At 42.7% G+C, this 22,743-nt stretch overlaps 1 long non-coding RNA gene across 5 annotated transcripts in view; it reads right to left on the bottom strand.

The window, feature by feature from the left end:
- The window catches only part of LOC308611360, a 180,667-nt gene that overhangs the window by 45,379 nt on the left and 112,545 nt on the right, over positions 1 to 22,743 (bottom strand). The window contains exon 3 of one of the 5 annotated variants that reach the window (XR_014014857.1): positions 12,655 to 13,426. The exons of 3 other annotated variants lie outside the window; for them this stretch is intronic. This is a non-coding gene — a long non-coding RNA (uncharacterized lncRNA). Of the gene's footprint in view, positions 1 to 12,654; positions 13,427 to 15,823; positions 16,196 to 22,743 lie in introns of those variants that run through there. One more of the 5 variants, XR_014014858.1, reaches the window with a different exon arrangement.

The raw sequence follows: 22,743 nt of genomic DNA, 5'->3' as shown, positions 1-22,743 counted from the left end.
TCACGATGTTAATCATCTCACCTGTTTGAAAGGGACTAAAATGTTTGCTCTGCTTCCTGTTTAATAAAGCTATCAAGAGGATTAATGAGAGAAAACCTCTAGAATACTCCAAGCTCTTTCCAAAAAGGCAGCAGTAAAACAGCAGGTGCCTCTTGTGAACATACACTTGTCTTCTTCATGGAAACTCATCCTGAAGGACATCGGGCTTCCAGCTTATATTTAATTGGCTGATTATGTTGACACTCTTGAGCTCCTTGCCAAGTTACAGGGAAGAGTTTTCTTGGAAACCAGAGTTCCCCAACTTTCTCCAGCTATGCAGTTTAATTACATCTAGCAAAATGACAACAGAGCTCATAATTAGCCTGGAGATTAATTACTGCTGAATCAGTCCAAACACCACAGCTACCAAATTCAACACAGGTGCTTAGACGAAGAGAAAAGAGTTTTCTCAATACCCAACAGAAGGTGGATATGGAAGATGGGCTTTATGACTCTCTTCCCATGAGCTTAAACATACAACCTGTGCAAAATGCCTTGTGTCTTTACAGCCAGGATGCCCCTAAGTATTTTAAAAAGAACCAGACTCAAAAACATTTCAAATACTGATATCACATATCTTGAAATGTGCAGTGACTGGGGCATACTTTCTTTCTATGCAAATTTCTTCAACCTAGAGCTCCCTTTCCCCTTCTCCTTTTATTGAGGAGTCTAAAAAGCCTACATAATTCATCTACTGTTTCTAAACTATGAATGAAAGAGTGATATAGAGAAAATTATAAAGCAAGCGAAAAATCATGCTGTACCTCGTGTTCATCCTGTGACCTCTAAGAGTGACTATAAGCCTGTAGGGTGGGCACCACACTCCCAGAGAGTTATGAATGCATTGTCAGATCAAAGGCTTGAAAGCCAACAACCGCCCAAGGGAACCCCCTATTTTCTCTCTGAGAATCACCAAAAGAGGAAAGAAGCTAGATTAGGTAGGTAGAAAAAGGAAGGAGTTGATCCCATTTAACAGATGTTATCCATTTCTTACCCACTCTGTGTACAGGTCACTTAAGGTATGTTTAAATATATGCACACCTAGAATCCAACAAAGACAAATTCAATCCCCAAGTGATTCTAACGTGCAGCCAGAGTTGAGAACAGCTGGTCTGGAGTAACCAAAAGGTCGGCCAGATGGTATAATTGCATGAGACTCAGGGAATGGACAGAACCAGGTAAAGGAGAAGGAAGGAGGCGGCCAGAAAGAATGAAGTGACAGATCAGCACTCCAGAAGCTCATGTTCCAAAGAAGCTAAAGGTGTGGGGCGACAGACGAGCACTCAATTCTTAAACCGCGTAAGAAACAAGTACACCGTCCCCTAACTAGAGGCTGATGAGATTGTGTTGAAGAAGCACTTTTAATGGATTTGTAGGATGCGTCTGTTTGCTGGTTTGATTTTCTGTTGGCTTGTTTGTTTGTGTGTTTAGAGGAGTTAGGGGTTTTGCTGCAAATTTTTAAAAGTCATCCTAATATTGACTAAAAAGAAAAACCGTGTTCATACAACCCAAAGGGAAATCCATGGAAAGGAAGGAGGAAATTGACATCTAGGGAAGGCCTTGTGGAAAGATCCAAATAAGGAAAATGTATAAAAATGCACAGCCCTGATGCTTGTACCTTGCTTACACCAGGACTGAGGGGAGCCGCTGCAAAGCCATTTGCTTGCACAAGGCAGGAGGAGAGATTAAATGGCTGCCAGGAGAGGAATGTTGTCAGAGCGAGTTCGGAACCAGCTCAGCCATGCTCTCCAGTGCTGGGAGGCCCGACCACTGTGCACGCAGCCGCACCACCATCTGTACAGGGCTGCTTCTCAGTGCTGGGCCAAAGCCGAGCTACACCCCCACCCCCGCCCCACGAGAGGAGGAGCAGGCAACGTTCTAGAACACAGCTCTGTCCACTGGAGGGCAGGCGTATAAGAGCCACGAGGCGACCTCCTGGGACAGCCTCTGTGTGGGGGCACACGTGCCCACGTCCACACATGGTAGCAAATGGCTCTCAGAGAGATGTGTCCCCTTCACTCTCAGTTCTTGAGGTGACATTGCTCAGGTTGGCTTGGTGCACCTGTGATTTGAAATCCTAAGACACGTGTTCAAGACTCAAGTCTACATCTCACTTCCTGGATGACCACTGGCAAATCATTTCTGTGAGCCTTAGTGTCACCATTTTGTAAGTGGAGGTAACAGAATTTTAGAGTTCATCTAGTCTAAGCATATCATTTTACAATTGAAACTGAGAACCAGAGAATCTGAAGTGAATGCCCACCTTCAGCCAGCTAATGGATGGCTAAGCAGAATTCACACTCAAATTTCCCAGCTTAAGTTCAGTTTTCTTCCCTAAGCACTGCAATCTTCTGCCTCAATACTTCCCCTGACTCATAGGATGGGTTTAAGAAAGGATGTTAGGAGGGTAAGAGCTTCTGATTCAAGATGACGGACTGAAGACACACATCACGTCCAATGCCTCCCGAAAAGCCCACGGAACTTATGGAAAAGATTTTTAAAAGAAGGAGAAAGGGAAAGAAGAGGATGAGAAGGGAGAAAAGGGTACCAGCAGTGAACTATGAACTGTGAACAAATCCTGGAAGATTGCGAGCACATTGGGATCCGATTGGTAGAGAAAATTTTTCAAAAATAAAAAACCAGTTTAAGTTAAAAAGGGTGCCTTCATCAATAAGAACATTATTAAATATATTATTTTATAAACAGGATATATAATATTAAATTTAATACGAATGTATTGAATATATATTTATAAATATGTAATATTAAATATATTTTAATTCATATATATATAATAGACTACTACTATGCAGCCTTTGGAATTCCCAGAAGTAGGGAAGATCTTTATATACTGACATGGAAAGATATTAATTATGTAATGTCAAATGAACAAAAGATGTCAAAACTATACAAATACAAACCGATTTTACGTGTGCATGTCGTATGTTCCTATAGTAAAAATGGCAAATGCTTACAGTGCTTGTTATGTAAATAACAAGCTATAAGCACCATTTTGTACGTAAGAAAGAGAAACATGAGAAACAGAGAGGTTAAGTAACTTGCCCAAAGTCACAAAGCTACAATTAAGTGGAGGGGCTGGGACAAATCAAGGCCATGTGGCTCCTGAGTTGATGTCTTTCCCAGCAACTCTCAGCCTGTCAGAACAGCATAGATAGCTCTGAAAGGATACACATCCTGGTATGAGTTAGGGAGGTGAGGAGTGAAGACTCCATTTTACTTTTACGCTTCCTATTGTTTAACAGTCTTCAATAAGAATGTATGTTTTTTTCACTTCGTTTTAAAACTTATCATACCGGGGCTTCCCTGGTGGCGCAGTGGTTGAGAATCTGCCTGCTAATGCAGGGGACATGGGTTCGAGACCTGGTCTGGGAGGATCCCACATGCCACGGAGCAACTAGGCCCGTGAGCCACAACTACTGAGCCTGCGCGTCTGGAGCCTGTGCTCCCCAACAGGAGAGGCCGCGATAGTGAGAGGCCCGTGCACCGTGATGAAGAGTAACCCCCGCTTGCCACAACTAGAGAAAGCCCTCACACAGAAACGAAGACCCAACACAGCAAAAATCAATCAATTAATTAATTAAAAATTTTGTTAAAAAAATTATGATACCATAAAATTGGCTCATTTTTGAGGTACACTTTTATAAATTATAGCACATGTATGGGTTCATGTAACCATCAGCACAGTCAGGATACAGAGCAGTTTCATTACACCCAAAAAAACTCCCCATTGCTCTCACTTTATAGTCACACACTCTCCTGGCCTCAAACCCCTAGCAACCACTGACCTACTCCCCATCACTATACGGATGACCCTTGAACAACATGGGTTTGAATGGCGCAGGTCCACTTATATAGGACTTTTTTTTCAATGGTAAATTCTACAGTACTACACGATCCAAGGTTGGTTGAATCTGCCAATGCAAAACCGTGGATGAGGAAGGCTAACTCTAAAGTCATATTCTGATTTTTGACTTGTGGGGGGTTGGCATTCCTAATTCCCATATTATTCAAGGGTCAACTGTAGTTCTGATTCCTTGAGAAAATCATGCTCTATGTAGTCTTTTGAGGTTAGCTTCTTTCACTCAGCATAGTGCCTTTGAGATTATCCAAGTTGTTATGTGCATCAAAAATTTGTTCTTTATACTGCTGAGTAGAATTCCATCACATGAATGCAGCAGTCTGTTTATTCACTTGCCCACTGAAGCCCACATTTAGGCTGTTTCTAGTTTAGGGTGATTATGAAGAGAGCTACTCTAAGCATTTGTGTAGAGTTTTTATATCAACACGAATCTTCATCCCTCTTGGGCAAATACCTAGGAGTGTGCTTGCAGAGTCTTATGATAAGTATCTGTTTACCTTTATATGAAACTGTCAAGCCGTTTTCTAGTGTTGCTGTACAATTTTGCATTCTCACCAGCAATGGATGACAGTTCCTGTTGCTCTACATTCTCACCAGCATTTGGTATTTTTAATATTTTAATTTTAGCCATTCTCATAGGTGTGTAGTAAGAATATATCACTTAAATTGTTAAAAAAAAGGAAAAGAATTGAACAACATTGGCAAGTATAAAACAAATAGGTTATCTCCTAAGCTGACGGTGGGAAGAAATACAAATAACTGTTTTGGAAAATTCCATTCATCCATTAAATATTTCTTGAGCACCCAATATATGTGTCTGCTGGTCTCCTCACAGGCATGTTTCAAAGCCTTAGGAATGTTCATGTACTTTATGAGTTTACTTTTCATTTTGTCATCCCTATTTTCTATTTACTTATAATACCCACAGTTTCTGTCACACAACACAAATGTAGTTTTAAAAAAGTAGAGTTAAAAAAAGATAACATATTTAAATTAATTATTATTTATATTAAAAATATGGTATTTGGGAAAACATCGTCCTCTACAGTTACACAAGATAAAAGGAAGTCCAGATAGAGTGTACTCAGCTATAGAACTTTACCTGTTTGTTCCACCCTGAATCTATCTATGTCTTGTCATCTATCAAAAGCACCGTAACAGGTAGAAGAGTTAGTTTATTCCCTACAAATGCCTTGCGAATGCTTGGCAATGAGAAATTAATTAGAGAAGATATAAGGGCCAATTGATTTTCTGGCCGCCAACTGTCCACTTTGCGGATTATTTATGGAAGCCAGAAGATAGAAAAAAGGCAAAGATGTGTGCCTGGGCTGGAAGGCAGCAAAGGGCTGCCCAGGAATTCAATTACAGTAATCCCTGCTGGCTCAGGACTTCCTTGCATCTTTGCCATGTCCTCCTCACCAAACCTGGGCCACCTGGGCCAAGAGACTGAGTGTAATGCATTAGCGTCCCAAAGACCTCTTTCTCCTGGTTTTGTATAGATTGTCAACATCTTCAGTAGTACAGAGAGAGATGTGAGAAAGTCCATTTTGAAAATAAAAATTCATATTACGAAAAGGCTGACCGGGCTTCCCTAGTGGCACAGTCTGCCTGCCGATGCAGGGGACACTGGTTCGTGCCCCGGTCCGGGAAGATCCCACATGCCGCGGAGCGGCTAGGCCCGTGAGCCATGGTCGCTAAGCCTGTGCGTCCGGAGCCTGTGCTCTGCAACGGGAGAGGCCACAAGAGTGAGAGGCCCGCGTACTGCAAAAAAAAAAAAAAAAAAAGGCTGACCAACATGGCCCCAGACCGAAGGAAAAAAATCAAGAAAAGAAATTATTCTCAGAAATTACATTTACCCAAGTAAAGTATATTCAGGAAAAGACCTGCATGTCTCCCCAGGGTAGTCTCGTGTTGGTCCCTGACCCCAATTCTCCTAAACCAGGGGAAATTTAACTAATCGGTTAGAAATGCTTTTCATAATTCCTTTGTGTGGGGTCCTAATCACAGAGGCCTAGAATTTTAAGTTGGTTGAATATGTGATTTTATATTTTAGTTCAGATTTCATAGATGGGACACAGAGGCTTCGAGAAGGGGGCTGACAGCAACGTCAGAGCAGAACCACGACCAGAAGGAAAAGTTGTCAGATATCCGGTCTATAACATGGGTCAAACTTATTTACTTTCCATCACTGTCCTGCCTCTTCAAGGAGAGCTATTCAAATGCATTGCTTTTGGAGATTCTTGCCATCACCTATGACAAATGGTGTTTATAATGACATTTCCTTGCAGAAATGCCCCTCAAGAAAGCAGAAGGAGCAGGAAGAGGAAAATCTTCCAAATGCACGTGAAAAACTACTGCAAAGTAGTTGAGAAAAACATTTTTTCACTCAAGTAGGTTTTAAGCACAAATAGCTCATTCTTAATGAGATCCAGCTGATCCTAAACATTTTACAATTTCACTACATCATTTTCTAGCATTCCTGTCACATGGATCAAGATGCATAATACAGCTACAAATTAAGTTCAATTCCTCAGTCAATTTTTAAAGGAGTGAAATTCAGCCACAATACTTCAGCTATCACTATTTATCCAAGAACTACTGGTATGGACTTGGCCTTCCATGTACTTTCTATGAGTAAGGATAGAAAGGACCCAAGAAAATGAAAGAGATTTCTGGAAGCAAAGGTAAGTAATGGATTTTCCATTTCCAGGGAGTTCATTCCTTAGGTATATAAGAATACATTTAAGTTATGACTACTCAAAATCCTATCTGATTTTTGTGTTATTATCCATATTTAAGGTCTGGAGCATCTAAAAATAGTATGTCTAACTGAGGTGACCTGTCCTAGCAGAGTGATTGCCAGTGCTGGTTAAATCCTCCTGGTTCAGCTGCCTCTCCTTAAGTATCTGAATGGATACTTTTATTTCAAGACTTTATAATAATCACAACTAATAATTATTAAGCCCTAACTAGATGTCAGGTGCTCTTTTAAGCAAATAACATGTACTAATTCATTTAACTCTCAAACAAACCTCTGAGGTGAGTACTACTGTTATCCCCATTTTAAAGCTGAAGAAACAGGCAAGTGAGGCTAAGATACAGGTGGTCAAAGTCACACGGCAGATAAAAGCTGGGAAATGAACCCACGCTTGTGAAGAAACAAAACCTATTTACGAACAAATTATGTAGAGTTTATTCAAGAGTTAATTTAAGTGCACATGGGAATAGATAAGGATATGCAGTAAATTACTAAGAATTAACGTGGATGACCATGGTCTGGGTTTATTGTTAACTCCACCTCACTACAAAAGCTATGAGCAAAAATTGATTAGAAGCAGATCTTTATCCTGGACCACACCCCTGTCTTGCTGCCTGGTGCTGAGTGTCCCTTCTGCTTCCAGTAGCTCCACGTCTCACACTCAGCCATGCTGCCCTTGTTTGGATCATTCGGTGCCTTTTTTCATCGCAAGTAAATATACTGCAAAGAGTTTTAACTCCTTTCTACTACTGCACCATTTCAGTCCTTAAATCAGAGAGCTTTCTTGCCTTAACTCTAAAAATTTCTTGTCCATGACACAAATGAACATATCTACGAAACAGAGACTCACAGACAGAGAACAGACTTGTGGTTGCCAAAGGGGAGTGGAGGTAGGGGAGGGAAGTATTGAGAGTTTAGGATTAGCAGGTACAAACTAGTATATACAGAATGGATAAACAACAAGGTCCTACTGTATAGCACAGGGAACTATATTCTATATCCTGTGATAGGGACTTCCCCGGTGGCACAGTGGTTAAGAATCCGCCTGGGGGATTCAATGCAGGGGACATGGGTTCGAGCCCTGGTCCAGGAAGATCCCACATGCCGCGGGGCAACTAAGCCCGTGCACCACAACTTCTGAGCCTGTGCTCTAGAGCCCGCGAGCCAGAACTACTGAGCCTGTGTGCCTAGAGCCTGTGCTCCGCAACAAGCCACCACAATGAGAAGCCCATGCACCGCAACAAAGAGTAGCCCCTGCTCACCACAACTAGAGAAAGCCCGCACACAGCAACGAAGACTCAATGCAGCCAAAAATTAAAAAAAAAACTAAATAAAATAAAATTTATTTTAAAAAATCCTGTGATAAACCATAATGGAAAAGAATAGATATATGTATAACTGAGTCACTGCTGTACAGCAGAAATTAACACAACATTGTAAGTCAACTACATTTAAATAAAATTTTAAAAATTAAAGATTTCCTGTGAATTTCTATTTCTCTAGCTATTTGTTGCTATCTTCACCAGCACTGAATGTGTAATTCCTTCCACTGGCATGCCCTCTGCAAATGCCTTCTGAGAAGCTGTGGATATCCTCTGAATTGTATAGGTCTCCCTGGCTTTGATAGCACTTAGATGGGCATCTATAGGGCTGCCCATAGATCAAGAGTTTTTTAAACTGGAATGTTCATATGAATCACCTGCAGATCACGTTAAAAGGCAGACTCTGACTCAGTATTCTGGGGTAAGGCCTGAGATTCTGCACTTCTAACAGGTGATTTCTTCCAGGTGACATTTATGCTGCTTCAAAGACCACACTACAAGCAAGGACCTCACAGACTTTTCTCTTCTTTATCAGTTTCTTTTATCCCACTATTACTGCCCCAGTATCCTTCTTCCAGCTCCTGCTTTAGCCGCAACAGCTGGGTTATAGTATTTTCACATGCAACAGATGTTGTCTCATCAGAGTTTTTTTTTCCTGTTTCTATGGTCACCAACATGTATGTTTCTCTGTTCCCCTAAGAATATAATTGACCAAATAATCTAGAAATTTTCTCAAGGTAGTAACTCAGGGCAACTGAAAGAGTGAGGGAAAACATCACCAGTATTACCCTTAGAAATATTTAATGCATAAATGGATAGGCTTTGAAGTTACCCTCTTCTTAGCTCATATTTATTCTCTTCTAGCAGCTGAAAGTCTAACTTAGGAGGAAATGGAAAAGAGATGAGGAGGGCTTTGCCCAAGAGAGCTTTCATCAGTAAAGTACCAAAGTAATTACTGCACCTGACAAATTTCTACTCCTTGTTTTAACCCAGTTTTAATAAAAGAAAGATTCAACAGTGGTTTATATTACCTGGCATTGCCTTTAATTTCATCAAGCTCCAATATGAAGACTTGCCACGTTTACACTAAACTGCTTTTTCTCCTGAAGTTCATTTGTGAAGGCAGCTGCTGGGGCTTTAATCAGCTTTTCTTCAATCTTTCATTTCTAACACACTGTGAGTGATAATGGCTCTCCCAGGCGCCCCCCTGCAAACTAGGCAAATTCTCCTTCACGTCACTCCCAGGTAGTCAGTGGTAGAGAAAGCATCTACTAATTAAGAACTGAAAGGCCATTTCAAATGATCTGGCTATGAAGACTTAGCATTTCACATTCACGGTGGGCCACATCCAAACGTAAGGTCCTCCGACCTGCTGGACCAGATTATATTTCTCCGAGCTTAGGAACAGCAGGCAAACTCTTGGCATTTCAGAAGTTCTGTTGAAATCGAGGGTAATAACATGCTGCTCATGTTTGAGAGCACAAAGCCCTTAGAATAACCTTGTCAGTATTAAGCAAATCACAGGAGTTCAAATCTCAATCATGGAGGCCCTACTGTGTCAAGGAGCACTTTGGGAAACCTTCACAATGTTTTACGCCGCCAGGATAATTCTTTTAGCATTGATACTACTTAAAAAGTTCCTTTCATGGGCTTCCCTGGTGGCGCAGTGGTTGGGAGTTCGCCTGCCGATGCAGAGGACGTGGGTTTGTGCCCCGGTCCGGGAGGATCCCACATGCCGCGGAGCGGCTGGGCCCGTGAGCCATGGCCTCTGAGCCTGCGCGTCCGGAGACTGTGCTCCGTGGCGGAGAAGCCGCGGCAGTGAGAGGCCCGCGGACCGCAAAAAAAAAAAAAAAAAAAAAAAAAAAAAAAAAGTTCGTTTCCTATGACTTTCTCTAAAAACCTGTAGGCAGCAAGCTGTCGCATGATTTGAAGAGTGTTTAAAATTCAGTCTAGAAAAGTTCCGGTTCAAGATGGCAACATAAGAAAATCCTGAACTCACCTCCTCCCACAGACACAGAGTCTACAGCTACATACGGAAAATTTTTCTCTTAAGAAAACCTAGGGCTTCCCTGGTGGCGCAGTTAAGAGTCCGCGTGCCGATGCGGGGGATGCGGGTTTGTGCCCCGGCGAGGGAGGATCCCACATGCCGCGGAGCGGCTGGGCCCGTGAGCCATGGCCGCTGAGCCTGCGCGTCCGGAGCCTGTGCTCCGCAACGGGAGAGGCCACAACAGTGAGAGGCCCGTGTACCGCAAAAAAAAAAAAAAAAAAGAAAGAAAGAAAACCTAAAGTCCAAGTCCGGCTGAATGACCACCACACATCTGGCAAACAAGAAGGAAACCACATGGAAACGGGCATACAATCTCGATATAAACGCCACCCCCAGCTCACCCCAGTGAGCCACAACCAGGAGAAAACTCAAAACCCGGAGCTTCTCCCCAAGAAGGAAAGAGTTTGAACCCCACATTGGACACCTCACCTTTTAGGACCTGCACCTGAGAGACGAGCCCCCAAAAGCCCTAACTTGGAAAACCAACAGGGCTCACATCTTCAGACGCAGAGCTGTAGCTATCTGAGAGCCAGCTCTTAAAGCGGCCCTGTGCTCAGATGTACCCGCCCCCGGGCCCAGCTCAGAGGCAGCCAGTCAAGCCCTGATTTAACGTGAAGGAGGCTCACCTGCTTATATTAGTGTTGACCTGAGGGGCAGGAATCTAATTTAACACACACCTCTAGAAGCCTGCTGGAACAGTCTCCAGGGATGGAGACTGGTGGGGCCATCTTCGCACTCTCCCTTTGCTGTGCTCCAGAGCACCAGTATCTTCTCCCAGAAGGAGCTCTTTCCATGTGCCTGGTGCCCAGATCTCTGTGGCTGCCACCTGGGGCGGGGGATACCTCTTGACCACTGGCTCTGGAGGCAAGTGGAGCTTGCATTCCTGGTCCCCTGGGACTGTAAAAATCAGTGTCACCCAGAAAGGAGCTCATACCCCAATTTTTGCAGCTGATGCCAGCGTACACATCTCCATCACCTGGCTCTGGCAGGCAATGGCGCTTACACTTGTGGGTCTCACATGACCAAAGGAGAAAGAATTCTTAAGCAGCTACCACCCCCGGGGCACAGCAAGAGGCAACAGACCCAGAAGCCTATCTTTCTGTGAAGAAGACCTATTAGCTTATCATCATGGCTGTGGCCTGAGGGGCAAGCTTCTAATTAAACACACATCTAGGGGTTGACTGTAATCCTTTTCAGAGGCCTTGGAGGGCAGGCACTGTCTTCATGCTCTCCCTCTGCTGCCCTCCAGAGAGCCGGTGTCTCCTGGAAGGAAGCTTTACACTTGGCTACTGCCTTGGTTTTTGTATCTGGCGCCCCAGTTTTTGCAGTTGCTGCCTAGGGGATGCCCCTTGATTGCCTGGCTCTGGTGGACAGGGGGACTTGCATTTGTGGATCCTACGGGATTGTAGCAAATCAGAGAGATGGTTCTTGGCAGGCTGCCAGCCCAGGGACTGAGCCGGAGGCAGACTGATACACATACCCCAGTCATCTGTGAAGGAGGCTGCTTGGCTTATCCTGGAGCTCCAGCCTGAGGGGCAGGCTTCAGGTTCAGCACACATGTAGTGGATTACGGAGCTGCTCTCTGTAATTACAGAATGAGGAATGCAGGCTGTGGATGCCATCTTGGCACTCTCCCTCTGCCTCGTTCCAGTTCACCAGTATCTCCCAGAAAGAGCTTATATACTTGTTTGGAGCCCTGATTTTTGTGACTGCCAGGTCACCTGGCCAGCAGAGCTTACACTTATGGTCCTACAAAACATGTATCTGTGTACGTTTTCATACTTTAAAAAGCCACTGCCTGAGGATCTGGCTTCTAAACAGCCTGAATCTAGGGGCTGAGATCCTCCCATTAGGGATGCTGACAGGTCTTGGCACATTCTCAATTACTGGGAGTTATTAAAAATGTAATGGGCTGCTTGCATAAGCACAAAGGTTTGAGAGACAAAAAAGCATTGGAGCAGGGTTGAACAACAAGCTTCATCTCCTACACAAGGCCACTCCTTCAAGGCTGAGAGAGGCGATTGTTTCATCTACTGTACAGAAACCAAAACAGAGGGTCAAGAAGATGAAGAAACAGAGGTGTATGTTCCAAATGAAAGAACAAGATAAAACCTCAGGAAAAAAAAAAGCCTTAATGAAATGGAGGTAATAGGAGAAGAACAACAGGATAAGCATCTCCAAATAAGGGGTGAAAGTGACAGTGGCCAGCTGATAAGAACCATCCTTCCTGACAATTTCCTCTTTATCCCCATCTGGAATGTGGGTAGTCAATGTCCTGGGAGAGAACTGGACCTGGGACAGGATTATAAGGGAGGATCCTGGGACAATGAAAAACCCCGATCAAACTTCTACTTCTTTGAGACCAGCTTGAGGTATCATCTGGTCTGCTTTCCTGCTGGCTCTCTGGCTTCCACAAAGGAGAGCCAGGTGTGTCATAAGGCGGAGTGGAGGGGAGTTTTATAACGATAAAGGAGTCACTCCAACAAGAGGATATAACATATGTAAATATATATGCACCCAACACAGAAGCACTTAAATATATAAAGCAAACATTAACAGACCTAAAGAGAGAAACAGACAGCAATACCATAGTAGGGAATTTTAAAACCCCACTTGCATCAATGGATAGATCATTCACACAGAAAATCGATAAGGGAACATCAGCCTTAAATGACACATTAGACCAAATGAACTTAACAGGTATATATAGAAAATTCCATACAAAAGCAACACAAATACACACTCTTCTCAAGTACACATGAAACATTTTCCAGGATAGAGAATATGTTAGGCCAAAAAACAAGTCTTTTTTAATTTATTTATTTTATTTTATTTATTTATTTATTTATTTTTGGCTGTGTTGGGTCTTCGTTTCTGTGCGAGGGCTTTCTCTAGTTGCGGCGAGCAGGGCCCACTCTTCATCGCGGTGCACAGGCCTCTCACTGTCGCGGCCCCTCTTGTTGCAGAGCACAGGCTCCAGACACGCAGGCTCAGTAGTTGTGGCTCACGGGCCTAGTTGCTCCGCGGCATGTGGCATCTTCCCAGAGCAGGGCTCGAACCCGTGTCCCCTGCATTGGCAGGCAGATTCTCAACCACTGTGCCACCAGGGAAGCCCCCCCAAAACAAGTCTTAATAAATTTAAGAGGACTGGAATCATATCAAGTACCTTTTTTCCAGGTACAATGGTATGAAACCAAAATTAATTACATGAAGGAAGCTGGAAAATTCAAAACTATGTGGCGATTAAACAACATGCTACTAAAACACCAATGGGTCGGGGCTCCGGCTCCGCCTCCCGCTTCAGCTCCAGCTCCTGCTCAGCCCAAAGAGCCTCCACCAGCCTCTGCTTTAGGAAAATCAGCCCCTCCTTAAGCTTCAGCCTGCAAGGGACCAGAAGACCATAAAGGTTTAGGAATAAAAATGAAACCCAACACCCACAGGAATAAAAGTCTCAATGTCCATCCAGTCATAAAACCCAGTGGAGGTGCTGGGGAAACTGCCCAAAGGAGACAGCATTACAGACAGAAAAGAGAAGGACAACTAAAAAATCCACCTACTGGGAAACGCGTGTAAAAATCGGCTCTTTTTAGAGTTGCGAAAACTAGCCTAGTGCTAGTGAGAGAGGAGGCCACCAGCTGAGATGTCGGGCAAGTGCTACCAGACTCCATCAGTCCACAGGTCTCTCCCCCAACACCCGCAGCAGGCAAGGTGCTTCTCCTCCCTCCTGCTTGGCCTGACTGAACCCCGTTTCTCTCAACGGTCATTTTGGGGGGTTGATTACAAAGCACACGTCATGGATTCTAGATTTTTAAACGTTAAAAACTTTCCCCTAAGAGAGAACAACAGACCTTAAAGATGATCTCTTTTCACTCTTTTGATTTAATCATATATACCTTTTGACATTTCTCAAGAAAGAGCCTACAGACCAGATATTGTGTCAGGCCTATCTTTCCACGTAGCGTCGAATTGGATTCAATCAGCAGCCGAGTTTGTCATCCTAACAACATCCTGTGGAGTTAGAAGCTCACAATTACAAAGTGCTTCCACATCAGTGATATCGTTTGCTTCTCACAGTAAACCTTAAGGAAGGGAAGGGAGGTAATGTTACCCCCACTGTACAGATCAGTAAATTGAGACCTACTGCCACTTTGTCTGGCTTACTGGACGAGACAGCAGCTTCCTTGGAAGGCACAGAGGGACTGACTCTGAGGGGGGCGCATAGGAAAGGTTCAGGTCGTGGCAGCAACGTGTCTCTGCAAAACAGGATCCTGAAAAGGGGGTTTTCGGGTAAGGATGTGGTAATGAAATACTAGAGCGGGAAGACAAACACGACTTAGGTCACGCTGTTGCCTACGGAGAGCTCTGGGTGAATGGCTTCCTTCCCTAACTCTCTGCTTTCTCAGTCCTATCCATTCTTCAAAGCCAAACCCAAATCCCACAGATCCAGGAGCCGTTCTTGAGTATCTAGCACAGAGAAACCATAATAACGACACCTTAAGATTTCCATGTGCCTTAGCTCCTTACATCATGATAAGCTTTCGAGGTAGGCTTCGTAGTCCGTTTCACAAATGAGGAAAGTGAAGCTCAGAGGGGTTCAGTAACCTTTCAAGCTGACACAGCTAATAAGCAGCAAAGTCTGGATTTCAAACTCCATCACATCACAGCGGCCTCACCTTCCTGTACATGTATCACACCTTGTATATTGCCTGCCCACGTGTCCCTTAGTTCATCAGCCTTTTGTTGTAAGTTCTTTGAGGGCAGAGAGCAAGCCTTATACTTCTTTGTAACCACCCCCTCCCGTACTTAGCAGAGCCCCATGTACACAGTAGGTTCTCAATAAGCATCATATGTTAAATATCTATTGGGTAGGAACAGTAGTTACGGGATTTTTTTGGTACTCTGAATGTCAGGGTCTCTGCTGTATATAATTAAAACAAGAGTGAACATGGGAAAAAAAGAACAAAACAACCAATGGGTCAAAGAAGAAATCAAGAGAGAAATTTAAAAATACCTTGAGACAAACAAAAATGGGAATATGCCAAAATTTGGGGGATGCAGTAAAAGCAGTTGTAAGAGAGAAGTTCATAACAATAAATACCTACCTCAAGAAACTTTACACTTCAAGGAAGTAGAAAAAGAAGAACAAATGAAGCTCAAAGTTAGTAGAAGTAAGGAAATCACAAAGATTACAGCAGAAACAGAGACCAAAAAGACAATACAGAAGTTCAGTGAAACTTAGAGCTGGTTCTTTGAAACGATAAACAAAATTGACAAGTCTTTAGCTAGAGTTACCAAGAAAAAAAGGGAGGACTCAAATAAATAAAACAGAAGTAGAAGAGGAAATATCACAAATGGTACAACATAAATACAAAGGATCATAAGAGACTACTATGAAAAATTATACACCAAGAAATTGGACAACCTAGAAGAAATAAAAATTCCCAGAAATATACAACTATGAAGAGAGAATCATGATTAAGTAGAAACTAGGAACAGACCAATTACTAGTAAGAAGACTGAATCAGTAATCTAAAAGGAGGTCAACATCACTAGTCGTCAGGGAAACGCAAATCAAAACCACAATGTGATATCACTTCACACCTGTTAGGATGGCTATTATCAACAAGCCAAGAAATAACAAGTATTGGTGAGGATGTGGAGAAAAGGGAACCCTTGTGCACTGTGGGTAAGAATATAGACTGGTGCAGCCACTGTGGAAAACATTATGGAGGTTCTGCAAAAAATGAAAACTATAACTACCATATGACCCAGTAGTTCTACTTCTGGGTATTTATCCAAAGAAAACAAAAACACTAACTCAAAAATACATATGCACCCCCATATTCACTACAGCATTATTTTACAATAGCCAAGATATGGAAACAACAGAAGTGTCTATCAATGGATGAATGAATGAAGAATTTTATATACATTATATATACACACACACACATACACACACGATGGAATATTACTCAGCCATAAAAAGAATGAAATCTTGGGCTTCCCTGGTGGTGAAGTGGTTGAGAGTCTGCCTGCCGATGCAGGGGACATGGGTTCGTGCCCCGGTCCGGGAAGATCCCACATGCCGCAGAGCGGCTGGGCCCGTGGGCCACGGCTGCTGGGCCTGTGCATCCGGAGCCTGTGGTCTGCAACGGGAGAGGCCACAACGGTGAGAGGCCCCTGTACCACAAAAAAAAAAAAAAAAAAAAAAATCTTGCCATTTGCAACAACATGGGTGGGCAGCATGATGCTAAGTGAAATAAGTCAGAAAGAGAATGACAAATACCATTTGACCTCTCTTATATGTGGACCCTAAAACAAACAAACAAAACACAAAACAAGCTCAGATACAGGAAACAGATTAGTGATTGCCAGAGGCAGGGGGTGGGGTGGTAGGAGAAATGAGTGAAGGGAGTACACATTTATTTTTAAATGTTTTTACATTTAAGCAAAGAATCTGTGTTACAGGTCTATGACATAACTTCATTAAAGGAAAGGGGGGAAATTTATCTGAAAATGAGTAGACATTATAAGACTGAGGACTAAAGGAACTATATGAATAAGCACTCTTCTCTTGTTAATAAAGTGGTTTCCCTCACTTCTCAATTCTGATACCCCTATACACGTGTACTGGGTTTGAGCAAGTAATCAAAGAGATGATGAATAATGGTTAAAAAAAAAAAAGAAGAGACACGTTTTTTAAAAATAAAATACTGTTAATTCTGTGGAGGTTTATTAATAAAAAATAATGTTTAAAGGGGGCAATGTTGCTCATTCTGGTTCTGAATGAGTCCTTCCTCTCTATAAAAAGCAACAAACTTTGTGACTATATAGTGATTGCTCCCTGCCCCCAGGTACCAGGGTTGGGGGCTGCAGGATTCAGGGCACTGCAGGCCTTTTCTTCTTTGTCACACAGCCTCTCTTGCATCTTCTCTTCCCTCAGTTTCCATTACCTCTCTCTTTCCTGGTTATCTTCACTTTTCTCTAACTGCTCTTTCTCAGGTCCTCTGCCAGCCCCTGGTCTGTTTCCCCAGAGCTTTGTCCTTCACTCTCCCATTGTGCAGATTCCCCAAGGGACATCTTCTAAACCCAAGATGCCCATGTCGTCCACCCTGTATGTTGAAGACCCCTACTTACATCTTCAGGCTGCCCTCTCTGCTGAGCTCCAGAACTGGACCCCAAATATATTTAATCACAGGTGTTTATAAAGTTTCTACTATGTATGACATAACTGGGTAGAGGATATCTCTACCTGTTTAGATAATTCAAATTTGACATATTAGAAACTGAACAGATCATCTTCTCTGTTTCTGAATGGCATCAACAATCACCCAAGCCAGAGAGGGAAAGAGAGAGAGAGAGAGAAGGAAGGAGAAGGAGGGAGATGGAGGGAGGGAGGAAAGAAGGAAGGAGGAAGGAGAGGAGGGAGGGAGTGAAGAAGGAAGGGGAAAGGGGGAGGGAGGGAGGGAAAGAAAGGAAGCAAGCTCAGTGCTCAGCCTAGTTCGTGGTCAAGAAGTTACAAAGTTTATACTGCGGAAGTGTAAGTCAGTAATTGAAATGCAGTTGAGATATGGCATCCGTGATGTCTATGGAATAAAAACACTCAAAAGTACCTAATTCCAAAAATGCTAGGACATTTCTAACATAGAAGTGTATTTTATATGTTCTCATAGGACTGCTTTAAGGATTGTGGCTAACTTAAGTCTTCTATACCAGGAAGCTGACCAGATTCCCCAAGGAAATGCCTTGGACCTCCACACCCAAAGCACTGGGTTCAGAGCACTGCACACTAAAGAAATGACTCCCACCAAATGCTCATTCCTGACCAGGCAAAAAATAACTCTCCCTATTCCTGAGGTCTGATAGCAGGTGTTTCAGTGAAATGCCAAAGAATGAGCCAGGAGAGAGACACATCATATTCAAAAAAGCCTGTGCCAGCAAGGAGAGCGGGGGCAGGAGATGGCAGTAAACTGGGGACTTACAGGAACAAAGAACACAGAGACAGAGCAGGTGTGGTAGGGAGATGCTTTCCTGAGATCCGTGACCTTCCTTTGACCACACACATCAGAGAACTGTTCAGATGAGGTCAAGAAACTCAACGGTTGGTATTCAACGTACCAACTTGGCCAAATGCATCTGTCAGTGTGACCTGAATTGCCTTGGGTTTCACCTATTTGTGGGCGTAAATAGAGTTCGAGAAATGGTATCAAGCAAAAATTTCCTGGTTTATAGTTCTGTCTTGTTGTAGCATTTTGGTCCCTAAGTACACACACACTGAGCATCCTCAGAGGTGTTTGCATGGGTTTCAAAAACATGTTCCATTTGTTCTTCCACTTTGGCAGCCACTGGAATGTCAGGTGTCAGCTAAGGTATCCGAGGATGGCTCTGTCACACTGACACTGCTGTGTGCCCTCCATGAAAGAGCCATATTTTCTAGTCTGCCAGGAAACCTGGAAGAGTGGTTCACACCCTGAAGATGGCAGGACAGCCCTGTGCGCCTTTCACTCTCCTTAGGGCCGTGCTCCATGTAGAAACACAGAGATGCTCCTCTTTCCTTGGGACACAAACCTAGTGCAAGGGGCTGAACAGAGGAATAATACCTTCTTGCCTCCTTCATTTCTCCATCTCTGCATCCAAGTATTTGAATCAAAATTATTCCAAAATTCAAACTATTTTGTGAAATGCTTATATGTCATGTTGGGCCTGATACTTATAAAGTGGATAAAAGGTCTCTTCTAAGAGCTTCAGGGTTGAGAGAGAGCACCAGAATGGTAAGTCAGCTATAGACGCAGCGACTACATTTTCAAGGTTTAGTGGACAGTTCCTATTTCAAGTAGTCTGCTCCATAAATACACTTGTCTTCAGACAATGTGAAAATAAAATGACTGGAATACTGTGGAGCAAGGAGTACAGTAAGGCGCAGCAGGGTTTCATGAATTAACTATGCAGTAAGGACCTAGAGGTTTTTTTAACCATTTTTCTTTTCCTTTCCATATATGAAAATAAATTGCTAAAGAAGATGAACTTCTGGGACTTCCCTGGTGGCACAGTATTTAAGAATCCACCTGCCAATGCAGGGTACATGGGCTCGAGCCCTGGTCCAGGAAGATCCCACATGCCACGGAGCAACTAAGCCCGTGTGTCATAACTGCTGAGCTTGTACTCTAGAGCCCGCGAGCCACAACTACTGAGCCTGCGTGCTGCAACTAATGAAGCCCGCACGCCTAGAGCCTGTGCTCTGCAACAAGAGAAGCCACCACAATGAGAAGCCCGTGTACCACAATGAAGAGTAGCCCCCACTCGCCGCAGCTAAAGAAAAGCCCGCACGCAGCAATGGAGACCCAACGCAGCCAAAGATAAATGAACATTTTTTTAAAAATCAAAAATAAATGTGAAAATGTTTTCTTTTGCTATAATAGTAAAATAATGCATTTTCTCAATCTGCTGTTGTTCTTTTTAAAAAGTTGGTTTTGCTACTCTTTTTTTTTTTTTTACAAATAGAAGTTTCAAATTTTATGTAGTCTGAACAGTTGGCCTTTTGTTTTATGATTTCTTAAAAGGATTTTAAGCTTAGGAAGTCATCCTTGGTTTTAAATTCACAGATCTAATACCTTGTTTGAGCAGGCATTTGGAAAAGGATGTTTTAAAAATATTTAACTTTTTAATATATCTGGGATTTATTTTGTTATACACTATGAAAGATGGGTCTAAATTAATTTTATTTCCCTTAAATTCCTACCCAGTTATTCCTGCACAAGTTAATGAATAGTTCTTCCTTTCTGGTGATGTCACTTTTGTTTCCTAGCCAATTCTTGTATGGAAAAAAATCAATTCTGGACTGTCTAGTGTGTGTTCTATATCTTTATACTTTTCCTTCTTTCTGTAGTGTCTTATTTTAATTATCATAGCCTTATTTTTTTTCACCATAGAGTGTTTATTTTCCATATAAAAGGGCAGAAGCTAACATGTGAGCAAAAGGGTAAAAAGCGTGGAGCTCGTGTGGGTGACCATGACAGGTGACTTGAGGCTGAGGGTGGTGAAGGCTGGTCCAGGGGGAGAATTGGAGGTTGGGATGAAGAGATGGGGTCAGATCCAGGCCCTGTCCTTCAGGCAGACCATGAGACATGTTGATGCCAAAATTTATGGGATATAGCAAAAGCAGTTTTAAAAGAGACTTCTCACAAAAAATGCTTACTGGTCTTGGAGAGTTTCCCAGAGAGGCATGGGGTGAGGGATGGTGACGACTGCTGTTCACCCTGGGGACAGAGTCAACTGGCGGCAGCCACCGTTGGCGCTCTCCCCACCATGTGGACACTGGTGCTGGTGGGCACCACTCCCTCCAGCTCAGCTTTATGCTGTACTTAAATATCTAGTGTGGCTGCCGTTCATATTCTTCATTCAAAAATTTCTTTGATAAACTTATCAATTTTTTCTTCCTGAGAACATCAGAATCTAGTCAGATTCTCCAAATTTTCTTAGAATATTTATTGGACTTTGTAAATCATTATGAGGGTTGTCATGAGCTTGTGTATTATTTATGTATGAATTTACACCCATTTTCAATCAACTTTTGATGTTTGTGACGACAGAACACAGATTCGAGTCAATGAATTAGTCTAAAATAGTAACAAAGACATTTTATCTCAGTTGCCTCCTTCACTTGAGCAATTCATAGCCAAATTAAATTTAATCCCCTTTCATTTTTGCACCTAAATGTCTGGTGGAGATGTAATGCAACAATCAAGGATCCAGTGACTGGCCTCAGGGTGCAGAATAAAAGACACAATGATCAACATTGTCAGTGAATGGATTTGGAAACACTTGAAGGGTAATTCACGTTTCAACTTTTAACTTTCATTTGAATTCGTCAGTATTTCAAATGGAAACCCATGATCCCCTTCTGCAAGAATTTTCACCTTGGGTGTTTACAATTCTTTTCTCTTATTTCCTTTGCCCTCTTCATGCTTGTGGTATCTGTACAGCAAGTTCTCCTGGCCCTAATTCTTAGTACTCTTGAAACTCTCCTGACAGCAGAAAGCAGTGATCAGACAGGTTGAATGATTCAATGGAAATTTAATCGGATCTCATTTTAGCTACGTGTAAGAAGCAACCTGCTGTGAACTAGAATTGTAATGCTGGAAGTTATCTGATTCCTACAGGCCTCTCTTCCTTCTCTGCCCTGGTGAATGACTGCTAAAGGAAGTTAAAGCATGTAAAACATGATAAACATTGATTTCTTGCCTTGGCCATTGAACTGGACATCTTGCCTTCTTGCAGGTAAAACTGAAGAGGAGTATGATAGATTCTAAATTTTATTTATAAGGGTGAAGCTTTTAAATGTACTCACTTAAGTTGCTTCTTGAGGCAGTAATGTCCTATTTCCTTTACATTAGACTTCCAGCTTTGAACGCAGTTTATAAAGCAAAACAAGATGAAACAAAAAACTAGACAAAGCAACCTCTGTCAGTAGAACACTTTAACAAAGACTGATGACCTGAAGAATAGGGTTGACAAGATGCGATTGGTCAGTTCACTGCTCTGAAGGAGAGGCATCCTTTATTTGTGGCTGCCTAGGGAAGGCCAGTTACAACGCAGAAAAGCTAAGAAATGGTAGGAGAAAGTGGAGAAACAAACAGGAAAAGAATGAAAAACTGCACATAAGAAAAATGGAAGGTATAGAAGAAACAGCAACTTTTACAGTTGATCGTGCCACAGTTCAAGAAGAGTATAGCGACCACTGTTACATTGTTGGCCCCCCGTGATCTCCCAGTATTTGCCTCTGTGTAGTCCTCTTTCTTAGAACCTGAGTTGGGAGTATGACTTATTTTAATTAACTGGAAGTGGCAGAGTGATGCTCTATCAGTTCTTGTTCCAAGCCTTAAGAAGTTCTGCTTTTGTTCTCTTCAGAGCCATGATCTGCTTTATAAGAATGCTGTTAGCCTGCTACAGCTATGTGGAGAGGCTGTCAGAAAAGCCACATAAGAGGGAGAGGCCCTGAGAGACAAGCCTGGCCATCCCAGTGTCTCAGTCAAGCCCAGGCCCCTGCTGACCTGCCAGCTGGATGAATCCACGTGAGTAGCCATCAGTAAGATCAACAGAAGGGTCACCCAGCCAAGCCCAACCCAGATTGCAGAATTATGAGCAAATAAAATGTTCATTGTTTTAAGCCACTAATTTTTGGGGTGGTTTGTTATACAGCAAAATATAGCTCCTGGCATGTTAAAATGAAGTCAGTGATCAAGACGCAGTGACTCTACTCTCTGAGACAGTATTGTGTGGACTGAAGATGCACGTCTGGGACCAAAGCAAGCTTGGTTCAAATCCTTACTTTTTCACTTTTTAGCGCTTATGGCCTTGGGCAAGTTATTTAATCTTTCTGGGGCTCAGTCTTGTTATCTGTGAGTGAGAGAACTATTTCTTCTCTCACAAGATAGTTAAGAAATGAAATGAGTGAAAGTTTGGGGCACAAATTAAGTACCCACCAAATCTTATATTATTTGTTATATTCCATTTCCTTCCTGTCGTTCCCTCACCCCCTGAGGGGATAAAAGTGATCCAAACTACATTAACTCTTTAGGGTAGCCCCGTGACCTGCTAAAGGCAGTTCTGTCATAGGTCAGTTTTGCACTGCATATGTACATTTGGCAAACAATTCTTGTGTTTTTATGAAAAAGAGGTAAACTCCTAAAATACA

Source organism: Mesoplodon bidens (genome assembly GCF_964165515.1).
Source record: "Mesoplodon bidens genome assembly, contig: HAP1_SCAFFOLD_72, whole genome shotgun sequence".
Taxonomy (NCBI): Eukaryota; Metazoa; Chordata; class Mammalia; order Artiodactyla; family Ziphiidae; genus Mesoplodon; species Mesoplodon bidens.
Note: the sequence above shows the minus strand (reverse complement) of the source record. Positions and strands in the feature narration are given on the sequence as shown.